The following is a 22,692-nucleotide window of genomic DNA, read 5'->3' as shown; positions in this document are numbered from 1 at the left end:
TTATATCTTTATTATTATTTTAAACACTTTTTATTGTGGTGAGTTTTGAACAGAATTGCATCATGAATTTCCATGTACCTATGACCCAGCACCAATAACCATCAATCCATAACCAATCCTGCCCCATTCACCCCATCCTCTATAAAAAGGTACAAACTTAAAAAAAAAACTCAGCCAGGTGCGATGACTCATGCCTGTAATCCCAGCACTTTGAGAGGCCGAGGTGGGTGGATCACGAGGTCAGGAGTTCAAGGCCAGCCTGACCAACATGGTGAAACCTCGTCTCTACTAAAAATACAAAAATTAGCTGGGCGTGGTGGCATGTGCGTGTAGTCCCAGCTACTCGGGAGGCTGAGGCAGAAGAATCACCTGAATCTGGGAGGCGGAGGTTGCAGTGAGCTGAGATTATGCCACTGCACTCCAGCCTAGGAGACAGAGTGAGACTTGGTCTGAAAAAACAAAACAAAACAAAACAAAAAACCCCCACAATACTATTATCTTTTTTTTTTTTTTTTTTTTTTTTCGAGACGGAGTCTCGCTTTGTCGCCCAGGCTGGAATGCAGTGGCGCGATCTCGGCTCACTGCAAGCTCCGCCTCCCGGGTTCACGCCATTCTCCTGCCTCAGCCTCCGAGTAGCTGGGACTACAGGCGTCCGCCACCTCGCCCAGCTAATTTTTTGTATTTTTAGTAGAGACAGGGTTTCACCGTGTTAGCCAGGATGGTCTCGATCTCCTGACCTCATGATCCACCTGTCTCAGCCTCCCAAAGTGCTGGGATTACAGGCGTGAGCCACCGCGCCCGGCCCACAATACTATTATCATACTTTAAAAATCCAGTCATTTGCAATCCGGGTTGGTATATCTGATTCTTTTGAGATATTGCCACCTAGATGTTTCCCAGGCACTTCAAACTCAACATGTCCAAAGCTGAACTCATCACCTTCTCAGAATTCTGTTCTTCCCTGCTCCCTTGTGGTCCCTGTCTTGGTGATGGACACCCCGTTCCCCAGTCCCTCAAATCAGAACCTTGGGAGTAGCCCTTGGCTCCTCATTCTTCCTCACACTACATCCAGCCAGTCCCTGAAAAACTGTAGTATCTCTTCCCTGCCGCTGTCCTGCTGGTGTGGAAGGAGACCTTGTCAGGTCTCTGCCTCTGTACATTAGCTCTCTAACTGGTGTGTCTCTATTGAGTCTTTTACTCCTCTAAATCTATTAACACTCTTGCCAATTATTTTTCTCCAAGGATTTTTTTTTTTTTTTTTTTTTTTACTTTTTGGTAGAGATGGGGTCTTGCTATGTTGCCCAGGCTGTTCTCTAATTCCTGGACTCAAGTGATCCTCCCACCTCGGCCTCTCAAAGTGTTGGGATTACAGGTGCGAACCACCATGCCCAGCTGACCATTTTTTTTTTAATCGCAGTAAAACAGACATAACAAAATTTACTATTGAATCATTTGTGCAACCGTCATCACCATCTGTCCACAGATCCTTTTTTTTTTTTTTTTTTGAGATGGAGTCTCGTTCTGTCGTCCAGGCTGGAGTGCAGTGGCACGATCTTGGCTCACTGCAACCTCCACCTCCCTGGTTCACACCATTCTCCTGCCTCAGCCTCCCGCGTAGCTGGGACTATAGGCGTCCACCACCACGCCCGGCTAATTTTTTGTATTTTTAGTAGAGACAGGGTTTCACCGTGTTAGCCAGGATGGTCTCACTCTCCTGACCTCATGATCCGCCCGCCTCGGCCTCCCAAAGTGCTGGGATTACAGGCGTGAGCCACCGCACCTGGCCTCTACAGATCCTTTTAATCTTCACAAACTGAAGCTCTATGAGAGCTTCAGAAAGTCTCCATTCCTCCTCCCCCAGCCCCTGGTAACTGCTGTCATCTACTTTCTTTTTTTGTTGTTGTTTGTGAGACGGAGTTTCATGCTTCTTGCCCAGGCTGGAGTGCAGTGGCGCAGTCGTGGCTCACTGCAACCTCTGCCTCCCAGGTTCAAACAATTCTCCTGCCTCAGCTTCCCAAGTAGCTGGCATTACAGTCACCTACTACCACTCCCAGCTATTTTTTTTTTTTTTTTTGTATTTTTAGTAGAGATGGGGTTTCACCATGTTGGCCAGGCTACTCTCAAATTCCTGACATCAGGTGATCCGCCTGCCTTGGCCTCCCACAGTGCTGGGATTACAGGTGTGAGCTACTGCGCCCAGCCCCATCATCTGCTTTATATCTCCATACATTTGACTGCTCTAGGTACCTCATGTAAGCAGAGCTATACAGGATGCATCCTTTTGTGACTGGGTTATTTCACTTAGCATAATGTCTTCAAGGTTCTTCCATATTGTAGCATATGTTAGAATATCCTTCATTTTTAAGGCTGAATAATCCAGTGGTTTGGGTGTGTGTGTATATGTCACATTTTGTTTATCCATTCATCTGCTGATGGGCACTTGAGTTGCTTCTGCCTTTTGGCTATCATGAATAATGCTGTTAGGAACTTAAGTATACAGTGTCTCTTCAAGACCCTGCTTTCTTTTTTTTTTTTTTTGATTTTTTTTTTGAGACAGAGTCTTGCTCTGTCATCCAGGCTGGAGTGCAGTGGTGCAATCTCGGCTCACTACAACCTCCACCTCCTGGGTTCAGGTGATTCTCCTGCCTCAGCCTCCCAAGTAGCTGGGACTGCAGGCATGCACCACCACAGCTGGCTAATTTTTTTTTTTTTTTTTTGTATTTTTAGTAGAGATGGGGTTTCACCATGTTGGCCCGTCTGGTCTCAAACTCCTGATCTCAGATGATCCACCCGCCTTGGCCTCCCAAAGCATTGGAATTACAGGCATGAGCCACCATGCCAGGCCAAGACCCTGTTTTCTTTTTGAGGTGTGCGCAGAAGTGGAATTGCTGGATCATATGGCAATTTTATTTTTAATTTTTTGAGGAGCCACCATACACAGTGGTTTGTACCGCTTTACACTCCCACCAGCACTATGCAGGGATCCAGTTTCTCTACATCCTTACCAGCAGTTGTTATTTTCTGTTTTTTTGTTGTTGTTGTTTGTCTTTAAAATAGCCATCATACTGGGTGTGAGGCGATACTGTATCTTGTGGTTTTGATTTGCATTTCCCTAATGATTACTGATGTTGAACATCTTTTCATGTGCTTATTGGCCATTTGTATATCTTATTTGGAGAAATGTCTAATTTAAGGACTTTGGAATTTTTTTTTTTTTTTGAGATGCGGTCTTGCTCTGTCACCCAGGCTGGAGTGCAGTGGCGCGATCTCAGCTCACTGCAACCTCTGCCTCCCATGTTCAAGTGATTCTGCTGCCTCAGCTTCCCGAGTAGCTGGGACTACAGGCACACGCCACCATGCCTGTCTAATTTTTGTATTTTTAGTAGAGTTGGGTTTTCGCATGTTGGTCAGGCTGGTCTAGAACTCCTGAGCTCAGGTGATTCACCTGCCCCAGCCTCCCAAAGTGGTAGGATTATACGTGTGAGCCACCGCACCCTGCTGACTGCCCATTTTTTAATTGGGCTGTTTGTTTGTTTGTTTTTGAGACAGAGTTTTGCTCTTTGTGCCCAGGCTGGAGTGCAATGGCGCGATCTCGGCTCACCGCAACCTCTGCCTCCCGGGTTCAAGCGATTCTCCTGCCTCAGCCTCCCGAGTAGCTGGGATTACAGGCATGTGCCACCACCCCGGCTAATTTTGTATTTTTAGTAGAGACGGGGTTTCTCCATGTTGGTCAGGCTGGTCTTGAACTCCCGACCTCAGGTGATCCACCTGCCTCGGCCTCCCAAAGTGCTGGGATTACAAGCGTGAGCCACCGCGCCCGGCATTTTTTTTTTTTTTTTATATATAGGAGTCTTCTATGCATTCCGGATATTAGCCCTTATCAGATATATGATTTGCAAATATTTTCTACCATTATGTGAGTTGCCCTTTCATTCTGTTGATAGTATACTTTGATGTCCAAAAGTCCTTAAGTTTTTATGTAGCCTAATTTGCCTGTTTTTTTCTGTTGTTACCTATGTTTTTGGTGTCATGTTCATGTCCTCCAGTAATCAATCTTTCTTTTTTTGAGACAGAGTGTCACTCTGTTGCCCAGGCTGGAGTGCAGTGGCACGATCATGGCTCACTGTAGCCTCCACCTCTCCAGGCTCAGGTGATCCTCCCGCCTCAGCCTCCCTAGTAGCTAGGACTACAGGTGCATGCAACGACACCCAGCTAATTTTTGTACTATTTGTAGAGATGGGATTTCATCCTGTTGCCCTATTTTGTTTTGAACTCCCAAGCTCAAGTGATCTGCCTGTCTCACCCTCCCAAAGTGCTGGGCGCAATAGGCATGAGCCACCATGCCCAACCTCCAATAATCTTTTAAACACGCACTTGTATATGGTTGATCCTTTCACTGTCCTCTTTGTAATCCTGGAATGCTTCTTTCTTTTAAACTTCTTAGCTGAATGATCTGGTCTTCATACTTCCTCAGTCTCCTCTCTCACTAACAAGGCAATCTGTTGTCATTCTGAATTTGCTGCACAGCTGCAAGCATTCACCTTGCTCTCCAAAGTCACCTTTGCACTTGCTAGGCCTGCTTCCTCCCTACCTTGCTTTTCAATAAACTAACTTCCACTCATCCTTTAAAGCTTCCTTCAAGTACTTCTTCCTCTGGGAGGCTTCCTTGGCTGTTCCACAGTTATGTGCCTTCCTTGGTAACCTTTAATTTAATTTAATTTAATTTAATTTAATTTAATTAATTTATTTATTTTTGAGACGGAGTCTTGCTCTGTCGCCCAGGCTAGAGTGCAGTGGCTGATCTCGGCTCACTGCAACCTCTGCCTCCCGGGTTCAAGCAATTCTCTGCCTCAGCCTCCCGAGTAGCTGGGATTACAGGTACCCGCCACCATGCCTGGCTAATTTTTGTATTTTTAGTAGAGACGGGGTTTCACCATCTTGGCCAGGCTGGTCTTGAACTCCTGATTTCGTGATCCACCTGCCTTGACCTTCCAAAGTGTTGGGTTTATGCCCAGCCAACCTTTAATTTTATGGTAACCCTTATCAGATTGTGTTTTAATTGTTGGCTTACGGGCTTCCTGTTCCTCCCATTAGACTCTACATTCCTTAAGGGCAAGGTTCCTATTCGTATCTTGTCATCTGCATGCTGCTCAAACCATGGTTGAACAGTTGAACTGGATCTCTGCCACTATTTAGTTTCTTTGACATTCAGCAAACTATTCAAACTCTCTGGGCCTGTTTTCTCATAGGATCACTGTGAAGATTAATTAAATTGTGTTTGTAAAGTGCTTAGTGCTTACTCTGGATCAGAGTAAAATGCCCAACGAAAATTAGACATTGCTGTCATCAGCTTGTTGAATTGAGATCTCAAACTCTAATCAGCAGTATGACTTTACACAAAAATCTTAAATTCCTAAGGCCTGCTTTTCCTTCTCCCTGGATCACCTAGAGTCGTGGTTCCCAAAATAGGCTACACTTCATAATCACCTGGGGAGCTTTAAAAATGCTAATATTGGCCAGACACGGTGGCTCACGCCTGTAATCCTAGCACTTTGGGAGGCTGAGGCAGACGATGACAAGGTCAACAGATCAAGACCATCCTGGCCAACATGGTGAAAGCCTGTCTCTACTAAAAATACAAAAATTAGCTGGGTGTGGTGACTCATGCCTGTAATCTCAGCACTTTGGGAGGCTGAGGCGGGCGGATCACAAGGTCAGGAGTTCGAGACCAGCCTGACCAATATGGTGAAACCCCATCTCTACTAAAAATATGAAAAATTATCTGGGTGTGATGGTGGGCGCCTGTAGTCCCAGCTACTTGGGAGGCTGAGGCAGGATAATCGCTGGAACCTGGAGGTGGAGGGTGCAGTGAGCTGAAATCGTGCCTCTGTACTCCAGCCTGGGTGACAGAGCGAGACTCTGTCTCAAAAAAAAAAGCTAATATCTGGGTCCCTCTGCTAAAAATTCTGACTTAATTGGTGTGAGGCACAACTTGGGCATGGGCATTTTGCAGAGGCTCCCCTGGTGATTCTAATGTTCAGCCAGAATTGAGAAACACCAATCTAAAGTTTCTTTCTAATCTAACACACTACTAGAAAGTTGAGCTGCAGAATTCCCTGGACGCAGGGGAATGGAATGTCTCCGGGCATTTTTCTGCTATCACCCTTTGTTAGTTTAACAGGAAGCATTATTGAACAAGCTCACTAAGCTGGAATTCCAAGAGTATTTGTGGATTCCTGAGTGTTTAAATTTAGCAGCTCACTTCATCCAGGAGAAACCTGGGGACCAGTGCTCTGAGAAAGAGAAAACAATGGTTCTTCCCTACTCTACAGCTCTAACCCAAGGCCTGGGAGTCTAGATACCCAGGAGTGCTGTACTATGGCTAAAGGAAAGGGAGGAGGAAAGAGTCCTTGGTACTTGGTATAATCCGTTTTTTTTTTTCCCCCCCAAGAGACAGAGTCCTGCTCTGTTGCCCAGGCTGGAATACAGCGGTGCAATCACAGCTCACTGAAATCTTGAGCTCCTCCTTTAGCCTCCTGAGCAGCTAGACCTACGTGTATGTGCAACTGTGCCTGGCTAATCTTTTTTCTTTTTTTTTTTTGAGACGGAGTCTCGCTCTGTCGCCCAGGCTGGAGTGTGGTGGCACGATCTCGGCTCACTGCAAGCTCTGCCTCCTGGGTTCACGCCATTCTCCTGCCGCAGCCTCCTGAGTAACTGGGACTACAGGCACCCGCCACCACGCACGGCTAATTTTTTTTGTATTTTTAGTAGAGACGGAGTTTCACCCTGTTAGCCAGGATGGTCTCAATCTCCTGACCTCGTGATCCGCCCGTCTGGGCCTCCCAAAGTGTTGGGATTACAGGCGTGAGCCACCGCGCCCGGCCCTTTTTTCTTTTTTTTAATGTTTGTGCCAATGGGGGTCTCACTATGTTGCCCAGGCTAGTTGGAAATTCTGGGCTCAAGTGATCCTCCCACCTTGGCCTCCCAAAGTGCTGGGATTACAGGAATGAGCCATTGTGCCTGGCCCCTTGCTATAATCGTAGTGGGGGCACCTGGGACCCTGACTAGAACAAGGTAGGGGCTGAGAGTTACATATATTCATTCCCTTATCACTGTACTGTGCTTTAAAACCACATTCACAGCCATTACTTGAGTCTCCGCATAATCTTGAGAAATGCAGAGTAGGTCTTACTGCCTCTACTTTGCGGATAAGCAAACCAAGTCTGAATGGTTAAGGGCCTTGCCAAAAGTCACAGTGTGTTAACACGAAGGGTCAGCATGGGGTCCCTATATCCTAACTCTCTGTTGGGGGCAGAAAAACTCTTCACACCCAGGTAGCTCAGAGTTCTTCTTGGCTTCTTGGACTTGGAGTCAAGGTTCTAAGTGGTCCCATTAAATGCTACAGGGAACAACTAAAATACCTCTTCCTGGCCAGGTGCGGTGGCTCACGCCTGTAATCCCAGCACTTTGGGAGGCCGAGGTGGGCGGATTATGAGGTCAGGAGATCCAGACCATCCTGGCTAACACAGTGAATCCCTGTCTCTACTAAAAATACAAAAAAAAAAAAAAAAAAAAATTAGCTGGGCATGGTGGCGGGAGCCTGTAGTCCTAGCTACTTGTGAGACCGAGGCAGGAGAACGGCGTGAACCCTGGAGGTGGAGCTTGCAGTGAGCCGAGATCACGTCACTGCACTCCAGCCTGGGCAACATAGCGAGACTCCATCTCAAAAATAAATAAATAAATAAATAAATAAATAAATAAATAAATACCTCTTCCCGATTACCTGTGGTCAACCACCTCTGAGCACAGTTGCACTCTCTGGAATCAGCAAAACCCTTACTTTTGCAAAGTGTGATGCTCAGACCAGCTTTGAGTCTTGGTCATTCAGGGAGGCATTTAGTTATAATGCCCAGTGTGTCCAGGAATAGTCAGACAGGCCCAGTAGTGTTGGCCAAATGCTGAGTCACAGGTAGAGGTTGGCCCTTGGCCACTGGCTCAAGATGAAATAGAAAAAAAAAATCTGGAAATTATTTTTTACTAAAGTAAATGTGATTAAAGTCCTGTCTTATTCTGAGATTATGTTCTTTTTACTTTTTTGGTGTTAAAATTACATTTTGGATGGGCGCAGTGGCTCACTCCTCTTATCTCAGCACTTTGGGAGGCTAAGGTGGGTGGATCACCTGAGGTCAGGAGAGTTCAAAACCAGCCTGGCCAACATGGTGAAACTCCGTCTCTACTAAAAATACAAAAATTACCTGGGCATGGTGGCAGGCGCCTATAATCCCAGTCACTTGGGAGGCTGAGGCAGGAGAATCACTTGAACCCAGGAGACAGAGGTTGCAGTGAGCTGAGATGGTTCCACTGCACTCCAGCCTGGGTGACAGAGTGAGACTCCATCTCAAAAAACAAACAAAAAATTACCTTTCATGAATTAGTGCTGACAGTAGATGGCAGTTTATTTTGATATGCTGAATGGCAGAGTTAACAGATGGCCATCCTGGGTAAATCCTCAAAATTGCTTTTCAAATGTTACTGATCCAAGGAATTCCAATTCTGCTAATCACCTCCCCATTTTGGAGGACCAGGAGTAAGGCCCTGTAACTCCAGGATCTTCAGGGTTATGGGAGGCCTCACCTTGAGAGTAGCGATAGAATATTCAACACTAAAGAATCAAAATGCCCAGAGTTGGGCCTTGCCACTCATAAGTTCATGTAGAAAGAAAAGAGCCATTGTCACGTTGGGTTTTTTTTAAATTATTGTTGTTGTTGGTTTTTGTTTGTGTGTGTGTCTGTGTGTGTGTGTTTTGAGATGGAGTTTTGCTCTTGTTGCCCAGTCTGGAGTGCAGTGGCGGGATCTCAGCTCACTGCAACCTCTGCCTCCCAGGTTCAAGCAATTCTCCTGCCTCAGCCTCCTAAGTGGCTGGGATTACAGGTGTGTGCCACCACGCCTAGCTAATTTTTTTTTATTTTTAGTAGAGACACGGTTTCACCATGTTGGCCAGGCTGGTCTTGAACTCCTGACCCCAGGTAATCCACCTGCCTCGGCCTCCCAAAGTGCAGGGATTACAGGCGTGAGCCACCGTGCCCAGCTTGTTTGTGTTTTTTTTTGTTGTTGTTGTTGTTTGAGATGGAGTCCCACTCTGTCACCCATGCTGGAGTGCAGTGGCCCAATCTCAGCTCACTGCAGCCTCTCGCCTCTCGGGTTTGATCCTCCTGCCTCAGCCCCCCAAATAGCTGGGATTACAGGCACCTGCCACCGCACCTGGCTAATTTTTGTATTTTTAGTAGAGGCGAGACTTCACCATGTTGGCCAGGCTAGTCTCGAACCTCTGACCTCAAGTGATCTGCCCTCCTCGGCCTGCTGAAGTGCTGGGATTACATGTGTGAGCCACAGCGCCCAGACATATTGGTTTTATTTAACAAACATTATTATCTTCACTTCCATTTTAAAGATGAGGAAACTAAGACATGAGGGTGTTAAGCAACTTGCCCAAGGTCACAGCTGGTTAGCAGCAGAGCCAAGAGTTGAAGCCAGGGAGTTTGGCTGTGGAATCCATGCTCTTAATCCCTTCACTACACTGCCTGGTTAGAAGCAATTTAAGACTTTTGTGGCATGTAATGGTCTATTTTCAGCCTGTGATTCCACAGCAAGTGCCTGTGGACTAAGCCACCTGATCTGTGTTGAGCTACTGTCAGTGATCCCTTTTTGAGCCCCCTCCACACCACCACTTGGAAAACCAGAACAGGTGGACAGCCCTTTGACAGTCTGGAAAGACATCAGCAGCAAAAGCAATGAACTTTGGGTAAGGTTAGCAAGCCCTTGTAGCTTGGAACCTGAGAGGTCCTCTAGAGCCTAGGCTGGTAGCTTTCAAAAACAGTTTTAAAAGGAACCAAACCCTTTTTTCCAATATAGACCTATTTTCAGCTAATAGTATACATAGAAAATAGGTAGTACATGTAAAATGTATGTATATGTACACATATACATACACATAGATCCTTAGGTGGAACCCCTTCATAAAACAGATTAAAGTGGAGGTGTTGTGTGGAAGGAGAACTAGGGATCCAGTTGACTTTATTTTCATCCCTCATGTAACACTGAGCCACTATCTGGGACCCTAGAGCTTTGAGGAACAGTTTGAAGACCATTGCTCCAGGCCAGCTTTTCCTAGGGAAAATATTAGTCTCATAGGATGTGTTATAGAAAAAAACAATTTCATGTTCAAATACATCTGGGAACCCCTGGATGTGCTAACTTTGTTTTGAGGTTTGCAATTGCAGGTATACCTCAGAGATAGCATGGATTCCATTCCAGACAATCATCATAAAGCAATAAAGTGAGTCACATGATTTTTGTTTCTCAGTCTATATAAAAGCTATGTTATTGTAGTCTATTAAGTGTGCAGTAGTTTGATTGTGTAATAGCATTATGTCTTTTAAAAGTGTACCTTAATTTAAAAATACTTTGTTGCTAAATAGTGCTAACAAATATCTGAGCCTTTATTTTATTTTATTTTATTTTTTATTTTTTTTTTTGAGAGGGAGTCTCGCTCTGTCACCCAGGCTGGAGTACAGTGGCGCGATCTCGGCTCACTGCAAGTTCCGCCTCCCGGGTTCACGCCATTCTCCTGCCTCAGCCTCCTGAGTAGCGGGGACTACAGGCGCCCGCCACCGCGCCCGGCTAATTTTTTGTATTTTTAGAGACAGGGTTTCACCGTGGTCTCGATCTCCTGACCTTGTGATCCGCCCGCCTCGGTCTCCCAAAGTGCTGGGATTACAGGCGTGAGCCACCGCGCCCGGCCATATCTGAGCCTTTAATGTTTTTGCTGATGGAGAGTCTTGCTCCATCTTGATGGCTGCTGACTTACTAGACCGGTGGTTTTGCTCTTGTTGCCCAGGCTGGAATGCAATGGCTCTATCTCGGCTTCCTGCAACCTCTGCCTCCCGGGTTTAAGAAATTTTCCTGCCTCAGCCTCATGAGTAGCCAGGATTACAAGCGCCCACCACCACGCCCGGCTAATTTTTGTATATTTAATAGAGATGGGGTTTCACCATGTTGACCAGGCTGGTCTTGAATTTCTGACCTCAGGTTATCCACCCGCCTCAGCCTCCCAAAGTGCTGGGATTACAGGCGTGAGTCACTGTGCCCGGCCCAAGCTTCTTTCAAAATTGGAGTCAATCCTCTTAAACCCTGCTGCTTTGCCAGCTAAGTTTGTGTAATAAACTTTTTTTTTTTTTTGAGATGGAGTCTCACTCTGTCACCCATACTCGAGTACTGTGGCACGATCTTGGCTCACTGTAACCTCTGCATTCCAAGTTCAAGCAATTTTCCTGCCTCAGCCTCCCGAGTAGCTGGGATTATAAGTATGTGCCACCATGCCAGGTAATTTTGTATTTTTAGTAGAGGCAGGGTTTCACCATGTTGGCCAGGCTGGTCTCGAACTCCTGACCTCAAATGATCTGCCTGCCTCGGCCCCCCAAAGTGCTGGGATTACAGGCATGAGCCAAAGCCACCGTGCCCAGCATAATAAACTTTTTAATCTTATATTCTCTTTTTTTTGAGACAGAGCCCCACTCTTTCACCTAGGTTGGAGTGCAGTGGCACCATCTCGGCTGACTGCAAGTTCCGCCTTCTGGGCTCAAGCAATCCTCCCACTTCAGCCTTTTGAGTAGCTTGGACAACAGGCATGCACCAACACACCTGGCTAATTTTGATATATTTTGTAGAGATGGGGTTTTGCTGTGTTGCCTAGGCTGGACTCGAACTCCTGGGCTCAAGCAATTTGCCTGCTTCAGCCTCCCAAAGTGCTGGGATTACAGGTGTAAGCCACCACGCCCTGGCTAGTTTATGTAATATTCTAAATGCTTTGTTAACATCTCCGCAATGTTCACAGCATCTTCACCAGGAATAGATTCTATTTCAAGTAATCACTTGATTTGTTTGTCCATATGAAGCAACTCCTCATCTATTCAAGTTTTATTATGGGATTACAGCAATTCAGTCATATCTGAATTGCTCCGCTTCTAATTCTAGTTCTCTTTCTATTTCCTCATATCTGTGGTAACTTCCTTCACTGAAGTCTTGAATCTCTCAAAGTGATCCTTGAGGGTTGGGATCAACTTCTTCCCAGCTTCTGTTAATGTTGATATTTTGACCTTCTCCCATGGATAACGAATATATATATATATATATTTTTTTTTTGTGACAGCATCTTGTCCTGTCACCCAGGCTGGAGTGTAGTGGTGTGATCTTGGCTCCCTGCAACCTCTGTCTCTGCCTTCTGGGCTGAAGCAGTTCTCTTACTTCAGCCTCCTGAGTAGCTGAGACTACTGGCATGTGCCACCACCCCCAGCTAATTTTTGTATTTTTTGTAGAGACAGGGTTTCCCTGTGTTGCCCAGGTTGGTCTTGAACTCCTGGGCTCAAGTGATCCGCCTGCCTTGGTGTCCCAAAGTGCTGGGCTTACAGGAATGATATGGTTTGGATCTGTGTCCCTGCCCAAATGTCATGTTGAATTGTAGTCTCCAATATGGAAGGTGGGGATTGATGGGAAATAATTGGGCCATGGGGTCGGATGTCCCCTTTGGTGCTATGCTCATGATAGAGTTCTCACGAGATCTGGTTTTTAAAAAGCATGTGCCACTTCCAGCTGGGCGCAGTGACTCACGCCTGTAATCCCAGCACTTTGGGAGGCCAAGATGGGTGGATCACGAGGTCAGGAGATCGAGACCATCCTGGCTAACAGAGTGAAACCCCGTCTCTACTAAAAATACAAAAAAATTAGCTGGGCATAGTGGCAGACACCTGTAGTCCCAGCTACTTGGGAGGCTGAGGCAGGAGAATGGTGTGAACCCTGGAGGCGGAGCTTGTAGTGGGCCAAGATGGCTCCATTGCACTCCAACCTGGGTGACAGAGCGGGACTCCGTCTGAAAAAAAAAAAAAAAAAAGTGTATCACTTCCAGATGGGTACAGTGGCTCATGCCTGTAATCCCAGCACTTTGGGAGGCTGAAGCAGGTGGATCACAAGGTCAGCAGTTCAAGACCAGCCTGGCCAAGATGGTGAAACCCCATCTTACTAAAAATACAAAAATTAGCCAGGCGTGGTGACAGGCACTTGTAATCGCAGCTACTCGGGAGGGTGAGGCAGGAGAATCGCTTGAACCCAGGCAGCAGAGGTTGCGGTGAGCCAAGATTGTGCCATTGCACTCCAGCCCAGGTGACAGGGTGAGACTCCATCTCAAAAAAGAAAAAAAAAAAAACTGTGTACCACTTCCCCCGATCTCTTCCTCTTGCTCCAGCCACATAAGACATGCCTGCTTCCCCTTTGCCTTCCACCATGATTTAAAGTTTCCTGAGACCTCCCAGAAGGCTTCATGCTTCCAGTACAACCTGCAGAACTGTGAGCCAATTAAACTTCTTTTCTTTACAAATTACCCAATCTCATGTATTTCTTTATAGCAGGGTAAGAACAGACTAATACAGAAAATTGGTACTGGGAGTGTGGCATTGCTATAAAGATACCTGAAAATGTGGGAGCGGCTTGAGAACTGGATAAGGGGCAGAAGTTGGAACAGCTTGGAGGGCTCAGATGAAGACAGGAAGATGAGAAAAAAGTTGGAACTTCCTAGAAACTGGTTAAATGGTTGTGACCAAAATGCTGATAGTGACCTGGACAATGAAGTCCAGGCTGAGGAGGTCTCAGATGGAAATGAGGAACTTATTGGAAACTGGAGCAAAGGTCACTTTAGTTGTGTGTTGGCAAAGAAGTTGCAGGCATTGTGCCCCTGTGCTAGGAGTCTGTGGCACTTTTTTTTTTTTTTTTTTTTTTTTTGAGACGGAGTCTCGCTCTGTCGCCCAGGCTGGAGTGCAGTGGCCGGATCTCAGCTCACTGCAAGCTCCGCCTCCTGGGTTTACGCCATTCTCCTGCCTCAGCCTCCCGAGTAGCTGGGACTACAGGCACCCGCCACCTCGCCCGGCTAGTTTTTTGTATTTTTTTAGTAGAGACGGGGTTTCACTGGGTTAGCCAGGATGGTCTCGATCTGCTGACCTCGTGATCCGCCCGTCTCGGCCTCCCAAAGTGCTGGGATTACAGGCTTGAGCCACCGCGCCCGGCCAGTCTGTGGCACTTTAAACTTGAGAGTGATGATTTAGGGTATCTGGTGGGGAAACTTCTTAGCAGCGAAGCAATCAAGATGTGGCCTGGCTGCTTCTGACCACTATGTTCATATGCATGAGCAAAGAAATGACATAAAACTGGAACTTGTATTTAAAAGGGAAGCAGGTTGTAAAAGTTTGGAAAATTTGCAGCCAGGCCCATGTAGAAAAGAAAAACCCATTTTCAGGGGGAGGAATTCAAGCTCGCTACACAAATTAGCTTAAGTAAAGAGGAGCCAAATGCTGATAGCCAAGACAATGGGAAAAAGGCCTCAAAGGCATTTCAGAAACCTTTGTGGCAGCCCCTCTCACCACAGGCCCTGAGGCCTAGGAGGGAAGAAAGGCTTTGTGGGCCAGGCCCAGGGCCCTGTGACCCTGTACAGCCTCAGGACACTGCTCCCTGTATCCCAGCCACTCCAGCTCCAGCTGCAGCTAAAAGGGCATCAGATATAGCTCCAGCCACTGCTCCAGAAGGTGCAAGCCATAAGCCTTGGCAGCTTCCATGTGATGCTAAGCCTGCTGGTGCACAGAGTACAAGAGTTGAGGTTTGGGAGCCTCTGCCTAGTTTCAGAGGATTCATGGAAAAGCCTTGATGTCCAGGCAGAAGCCTGCTGTAGAGGTGGAGCCTTATAGAAAACCTCTACTAGGGCAGTGGAGCCCCTACACAGAATCCCCACTGGGGTACTGCTTAATGGAACTGTGAGAAGAGGACCACCATCCTTCAGACCCCAGAATGGTAGATCCACTGGCAGTTTGCACCTTTTACCTGGAAGAGCTGTAGGCACTCAATTCCAGCCTGTGAAAGCCACCATGGGGGCTGTACCCTGGAAAGCCTCAGGGGTGGAGTTGCCCAAGGCCTTGGGAGCCCACCCATTGCACCAAAGTGCACTGGATGTGAGACATGGAGTCAAAGGAAATTATTTTGGAGCTTTAAGATTCAGCCGGGCACGGTAGCTCATTCCTGTAATCTCAGCACTTTGGGAGACCAAGGTGGGTGGATCATGAGGTCAGGAGTTTGAGACCAGCCTGGCCAATATGGTGAAACCCCATCTCTACTAAAAATACAAAAATTAGCCAGGCGTGGTGGCACTTGACTGTAGTCCCTGCTACTTGGGAGGCTGAGACAGAAGAATCACTTGAATCCAGGAGGCAGAGGCTGCAGTGAGCTGAGATCGTGCCACTGCACTCCAGCCTGGGTGACAGAGCGAGACTCTGTCTTAAAAACAACAACAACAATGACAAAAAACATTTAATGACTACCTTGCTGGGTTTCAAACGTGCATGGAGCCTGTAGCCTCTTTCTTTTGGCCAATTTCTCCCGTTTGAAATGGGAATATTTACCCAATGCCTGTACCCTCATTGTATCTTGGGAGTAACTAACTTGTTTTTTATTTTACAGGCTCAGAGGGAGAAGGGACTTGCCTTATCTCAGATGAGATTTGGGACTGTGGACTTTTGAGTTAATGCTGGAATGACTTAAGACTTTGGGGGCCTATTGAGAATGCATGATTGTATTTTGAAATGTAAGGATATGAGATTTGGGTGGGGCCGGGGACAGAATGATATGGTTTGGATCTGTGTCCCTACCCAAATCTCATGTCAAATTATAATCCGCAGTGCTGGAGGTAGGGCTTGGTGGGAGGTGATTGGATTAGGGGAATGGATTTTCCCCTTTGGTGCTATTCTCATGAGATCTGGTTGTTTAAAAGTGTGTAGCATGGCTGGGCACAGTGGCTCATGCCTGTAATCCCAGCACTTTGGGAGGCCAAGGCGGGTGGATCACAAGGTCAGGAGATCGAGACCATCCTGGCTAACACAGTGAAACCCTGTCTCTACTAAAAATACAAAAAAGTTAGCCAGGCGTGGTGGCCTGCACCTGTATTCCCAGCTACTCAGGAGGCTGAGTCAGGAGAATGGCATGAACCTGGGAGGCAGAGCTTGCAGTGAGCCAAGATCGTGCCACTGCACTCCAGCCTGGGTGGCAGAGCGAGACTCCATCTCAAAAAACAAAACAAAACAAAACAAAAAACAAACAAAAAAGTGTGTAGTTGTATTAGACCTCTCTCACATTGCTATAAAGAACTATCTGAGACTGGGTAACTGCTGAAGAAAAGAGTTTTAATTGACTCACAGTTCTGCAGGCTGTACAGGAAGCATGGCTGAGGAGGCCTTAGGAAACTTACAATCATGGCAGAAGGGGAAGGGGAAGCAGGCACATCTTCACGTGGTAGAGTAGGAGAGAGAAAGTGAAGGGGAAAGTGCTACACACTTTTAAACAACCAGATCTCATGAGAGCTATCATGAGAATAGCAAGGGGGATGTCTTCTTCCATGATCCAAGTAGCTGGGATTACAGGCGTGCGCCACCATGCCCAGCTAATTATTACTATTATTTTTTGAGATGGAATTTTGCTCTTGTTGCCCAGCCTGGAGTGCAGTGGTGCAGTCTCAGCTCACTGCAACCTCTGCCTCCTGGGTTCAAATGATTCTCCTGCCTCAGCCTCCCGAATAGCTGGGATTACAGGCACCCACCACCACACCCGGCTAATTTTTTTTTTTTTTTTTTTTGATATTGAGTCTTGCTCTGTCGCCAGGGTGGAGTGCAGTGGCATGATCTCAGCTCACTGTAACCTCCGCCTCCTGGGTTCAAGTGATTCTCCTGCTTCAGCCTCCCAAGTGGCTGGGATTACAAGCGCGCACCACCATGCCCAGCTAATTTTTGTATTTTTAGTACAGACCAAGTTTCACCATGTTGGCCAGGATGATCTCAATCTCCTGACATCGGGATCCACCCATCTTGGCCTCCCAAAGTGCTGGGATTACAGGCATGATCCACTATGCCTAGCCCGTCTGGCTAATTGTTTGTATTTTTAGTAGAGATGGGGTTTCACCATGTTGGCCAGGCTGGTCTTAAACTCCTGGCCTCAGGTGATCCACCCACCTCAGCTTCCCAAAGTGCTGGAATTACAGGCATGAGCCACCATGCCCAGCCATAGTTTTTAAAAAAATGAATGAATTATATTATATTCATACAATGGAATGTTACAGAGCAATGAAAATATACAATTGCTATGTATCTTACAAATATAATGTTAAGTGAAAGAAGTCACACAAACCCTGGGAGGCAGAGGTTACAGTGAGCTGAGATTGTGCCATTGCACTCCAGCCTGCGCAACAAGAGTGAAACTCCTTAAAAAAAAAGAAAGAAAGAAAGAAAGAAAGAAAGAAGCCAGACAAAGACAAGCATACTCTATGAGTCTATTGATACATATTTCAAAAACAGGCAAAAACCCCACATCTTTGGAACTGGAAATCAAACTGGAGATTATTCATTACTAGTCTGAATGATTAATAGTAGGAGGTGAAACATTGTCTGGGAAGGGTCATGTGGTGAGTTCTGAAGCTTCTGATTATATTTTATTTTGTTTGTTTATTTATTTTTTGAGACAGGGTCTTGCTTTGTAGTCCAGGCTGGAGAACAGTGGCCAAATATTGGCTCACTGCAGCCTTGACCTCCCAGTCACAAGCCATCCTCCCACCTTAGCCTCTGGAGCAGCTGCGACTATAGGCATGAGGCACTGTAACTGGCTAATTTTTAAAAATTTTATTTTTTGTAGAGACAAGGTCTCACTATGTGGCCCAGGCTGGTCTAGAACTCCTGAGCTCAAATAACCCTGCCCACTTAGCCTCCCAAAGTACTGATATTATGGGAATAAGCCATGGCATCCAGCCAGGTTTTATTTTATATCTTGATTTGGGTGGTGGTTACATAGATGTGTTTATTTTGTGAAAATAATGTATACATTTTGCTTCTTTCTTTCTTTCTTTCTTTTTTTTTTTTTTTTTTGAGATGGAGTCTCGCTCTGTTGCCCAGGCTGGGGTGCAGTGGCTGGATCTCAGCTCACTGCAAGCTCTGCCTCCCGGGTTTACGCCATTCTCCTGCCTCAGCCTCCCGAGTAGCTGGGACTACAGGCGCCCGCCACCTCGCCCGGCTAGTTTTTTGTATTTTTTAGTAGAGACAGGGTTTCACCATGTTAGCCAGGATGGTCTTGATCTCCTGACCTCGTGATCCGCCCGTCTCGGCCTCCCAAAGTGCTGGGATTACAGGCTTGAGCCACCGCGCCCGGCCGCTTCTTTCTTTCTTTCCTCTCTTTCTTTCCTCTGTTTTTCTTCTTTTTTTTTTTTTCCTTCAGAGTCTTGCTCTGTTGCCCAGGTTAGAAATACAGTGGTGTGATGATGGCTCATTGCAGTCTTGACCTCCCAGGCCTCAAGGGATCCTCCCATCTCAGTTTCCCAAGTAGTTGAGACTACAGGCCTGTGCCACCAAACCAGTATAATTTTTTGTAACATTATATATACACACACACACACACACACACACAAACACACACACATATATATACTATATATATATAGAATATATATATAATATATATATTCTAAACCAAAAATAAAATGCTAAGCCTCTCATCTGACTGAGTGGGCCCCTCCTCTTGGCCATGGTGATTCCAAAGTAAACCTGAAAAACTAGTTCAGGCCTTGATGGGAAGGGGAGGATCCAACATGCCTCATTATATTCTCCTTTCTCTGGAATTCAGGCACAACTAACCAACATTAACATTAAAATAGAGATCTTAAGAGTGACAAAACACTCTTTGTAGCAATAAGATACCATATTCTAACCAGATTCTAGTATAGCATCACATGACAGATAGCAGGCCCTGAAATAAATTAAAGTATTTTACCCCAAAATATATTTATTTGACATATTTTGAAATGGCCCTGCAGCATTTGTCTCCAGTAGAGAAAATCTACATTCTAGATCTCCTACAATCTAGAATCTCCTTTCCTTTCCAGTTTTTTTGCCTCTAAGGGCAGCCACCTATGAGACTTCATCTACATAATAAGAACCTTGGTCTGCACAACCCCAATTTTTTTTTTTTTTTTTTTTTTTGAGATGGAGTCTTGCTCTGTCACCCAGTCTGGAGGGCAGTGGCACTATCTTGGCTCACTGCAAGCTCTGCCTCCTGGGTTCACACCATTCTCCTGCCTCAGCCTCTCGAGTAGCTGGGATTACAGGCACCCACCACCATGCCCAGCTAATTTTTTGTATTTTTAGTAGAGATGGGGTTTCACAGTGTTAGCCAGGATGGTCTCGATCTCCTGACCTCGTGATCCACCTGCCTTGGCCTCCCAAAGTGCTGGGATTACAGGCGTGAGCCACTGCGCCTGGCCACAACCTCGTATTTTAACTCAGATACTCCTTTCTATTGATTCCAGGTCTTTAGATAATAACTTTTTTTTTTTCTGAGACGGAGTCTTTCTCTGTTGCCCAGGCTGGAGCACAATGGCATGATCTTGGCTCACTGCAACCTCTGCCTCCTGGGTTCAAGCAATTATCTTGCCTCAGCCTCCCAAGTAGCTGGGATTACAGGCCTGTGCCACCATACCCAGCTATTTTTTTTTTTTTATTTGAGATGGAGTCTCACTCTGTAGCCCAGGCTAGAGTGCAGTGGCGCAATCTTGGCTCACTGCAAGCTCCGCCTCCTGGGTTCACGCTATTCTCCCACCTCAGCCTCCCGAGTAGCTGGGACTACAGGTGCCTGCCACCACGCCTGGCTAATTTCTTGTATTTTTAGTAGAGATGGGGTTTCACCATTCACAGGATGGTCTCGATCTCCTGACCTTGTGATCCGCCCTCCTCGGCCTCCCAAAGTGCTGGGATTACAGGCATGAGCCACAGTGCCCGGCCATGCCCGGCTAATTTTTGTATTTTTAGTAGAGACGGGATTTCATCATGTTGGCCAGGCTGGTCTTGAACTCCTGACCTCAAGTGATCTGCCTGCCCAGCCAAGGTGCTGGGATTACAGGTGTGAGCCACCATGCCTGGCCATTAACTTTTAATTCTTTCAACCAGTTGCCAATTAGGAAATCTTTGGATCTGCCTATGACCTGGAAGCCCTTGATTCAAGTTGTCCTGCCTTTCCAGACCAAGCCATTGTACACCATACATACATTAATTGATGTCTGGCTGTTACTTCTGTCCCCCTAAAACGTGGAAACCAAAAATAACATTTTAAGCCCCCCAGCCAACTGAATGGATCCTTCCTCCTGGCCAAGGGGGTTCTAAAGTAGACCTAAAAAACTAGTTCAGGCCATGATGTGAGGTGGTGGTTTGGACATGCCTCATTATACTCCTTCCCTTTGGAATTCAGGCACAACTGACTAGCATTAACATTAAAACAGAGATCTTGAGTGACAAAAGACTCTATAGCACTAAGATACCAAATTCCAACCTGACTCTAGTATAGCACCACATGATAGATAGCAGGCCCTGAAAGAAATTATTTTACCCCAAAACATATTTCTTTGACATATTTTGAAATGGCCCTGCAAAGTAGTCTCTTTTGGGGGAAAATATATACATTCTATAGAGAATCCCTTTCCCTTTCCAGGTCTTTTCCTGATCTAGGAGGGATTAAGAGTCTGGTACCTTTTTGGGTCAGATAAGAGACATTTACCTTCTAGTTTCTCTGACGCCTGCTACCTGGAGGCTTCATCTACATAATAAGGACCTTGGTTTCCACAACCCCTTATTTTAACCCAGACACTCCTTTCTATTGATTCTGGACTTTTAAATAATAACAACTTAATTCTTTCAACCAATTACCAGTCAGAAAATCTTTTGAATCCACCTATGACCTGGAACCCCCCCCCACCCCCGCCTCACTTTGAATTGTCCTGCCTTATCAGACCAAATCAATGTATATCTTTTTTTCCCCATGTGGAAATAATATGAAACATTTATTAGATATGCTGGACAAGAACAGAGCTAAGTACTCCAACTCTACTGCAGCATTACCAAAAAAATCATCCCTTCACCACAGTGTAAGATTTAAGGGCAGCCTGCCCAAGGATACATGTTATATAAAACACAGCAAGATTGCTGCTGCCCTGCCAAGTACTTCAGTCCCTACCCAGGTCCTACTGAAATACTGGTGGTCCCAATTAGGTTTTTTTTTTTTTTTGAGATGGAGTCTTGCTCTGTTGCCTAGGCTGGAGTATGGTAGTGCGACCTCAGCTCACTGCAAGCTCCACCTCCTGGGTTCACGTCATTCTCCTGCCTTAGCCTCTTGAGTAGCTGGGACTACAGGCACCCACCACTACGCCAGGCTAATTTTTTTGTAGTTTTAGTAGAGACAGGGTTTCACCATGTTAGCCAGGATGGTCTCGATCTCCTGACCTCATGATCTGCCCGCCTTGGCCTCCCAAAGTGCTGGGATTACAGGTGTGAGCCACTGCGCCCAGCCCCAGTTAGTTTTTTTTTTTTTTTGAGACAGAGTCTCGCTCTGTCGCCCAGGCTGGAGTGCAGTGGCGCGATCTCGGCTCACTGCAAGCTCCGCCTCCCGGGTTCACGCCATTCTCCTGCCTCAGCCTCCCGAGTAGCTGGGACTACAGGCGCCCACAACCGCGCCCGGCTAATTTTTTGTATTTTTAGTAGAGACGGGGTTTCACCGTGGTCTCGATCTCCTGACCTTGTGATCCGCCCGCCTCGGCCTCCCAAAGTGCTGGGATTACAGGTGTGAGTCACCGCGCCCGGCCTAGCCCCAGTTAGTTTTATTGACATAAAAAAAATTTTTTTTTGAGATGGAGTCTCACTCTGTTGCCCAGGCTGGAGTGCAGTGGCATTATCTTGGCTCACTGCAAGCTCCGCCTCCCAGGTTCACACCATTCTCCTGCCTCAGCCTCCCGAGTAGCTGGGACCACAGGCACCCGTCACCATTCCTGGCTAATTTTTTGTATTTTTAATAGAGATGGGGTTTCACAGTGTTAGCCAGGATAGTCTCTATCTCCTGACCTCGTGATCTGCCCACCTCGGCGTCCCAAAGTGCTGGGATTTCAGGCGTAAGCCACCACGCCCAGCCTGAAATAAATTTTTTTTTTTTTTTTTTTTTTTTGAGACGGAGTCTCGCTCTGTCACCCGAGCTGGAGTACAGTGGCCGGATCTCAGCTCACTGCAAGCTCCGCCTCCCGGGTTTACGCCATTCTCCTGCCTCAGCCTCCCAAGTAGCTGGGACTACAGGCGCCCGCCACCTCGCCCGGCTAGTTTTTTGTATTTTTTAGTAGAGACGGGGTTTCACAGTGTTAGCCAGGATGGTCTCGATCTCCTGACCTCGTGATCCGCCCGTCTCGGCCTCCCAAAGTGCTGGGATTACAGGCTTGAGCCACCGCGCCCGGCCCTGAAATAAATTTTTAAAGTAAAAGGTGTAAAGCATTTAAAAAGACAAGTCAGAATACTTCAGGAACCACATATCCAACACAAACTTTATCCTCAAATGAGTTATGTTTGCCTCGCACTAATAAACTTTGATTCCACTCAAATTAGAGCAAGAATCTTCCATACATAAGTATCTTCCCTGCCCAATAATTCAAAGAAAAAACATCCAAAATGATTAGTAAAGAAAATTGTAAGAATTAACAGTCTCTTTAAATTTGTTTTAAATATTTTTGAGGTTTAAAAAGTGCTTAAAGTTTGCCCT

At 46.3% G+C, this 22,692-nt stretch overlaps 1 protein-coding gene across 1 annotated transcript in view; it reads left to right on the top strand.

Annotated features, from left to right (window-relative positions):
• The window catches only part of NT5C2 (5'-nucleotidase, cytosolic II), a 195,152-nt gene that overhangs the window by 38,727 nt on the left and 133,733 nt on the right, over positions 1-22,692 (top strand). The gene's annotated exons all lie outside the window — the stretch shown is intronic.

The sequence above is a fragment of the Macaca fascicularis genome, chromosome 9, assembly GCF_037993035.2.
Source record: "Macaca fascicularis isolate 582-1 chromosome 9, T2T-MFA8v1.1".
NCBI classification, from domain to species: domain Eukaryota; kingdom Metazoa; phylum Chordata; class Mammalia; order Primates; family Cercopithecidae; genus Macaca; species Macaca fascicularis.
This window is presented reverse-complemented; position numbering and strand designations above follow the sequence as displayed.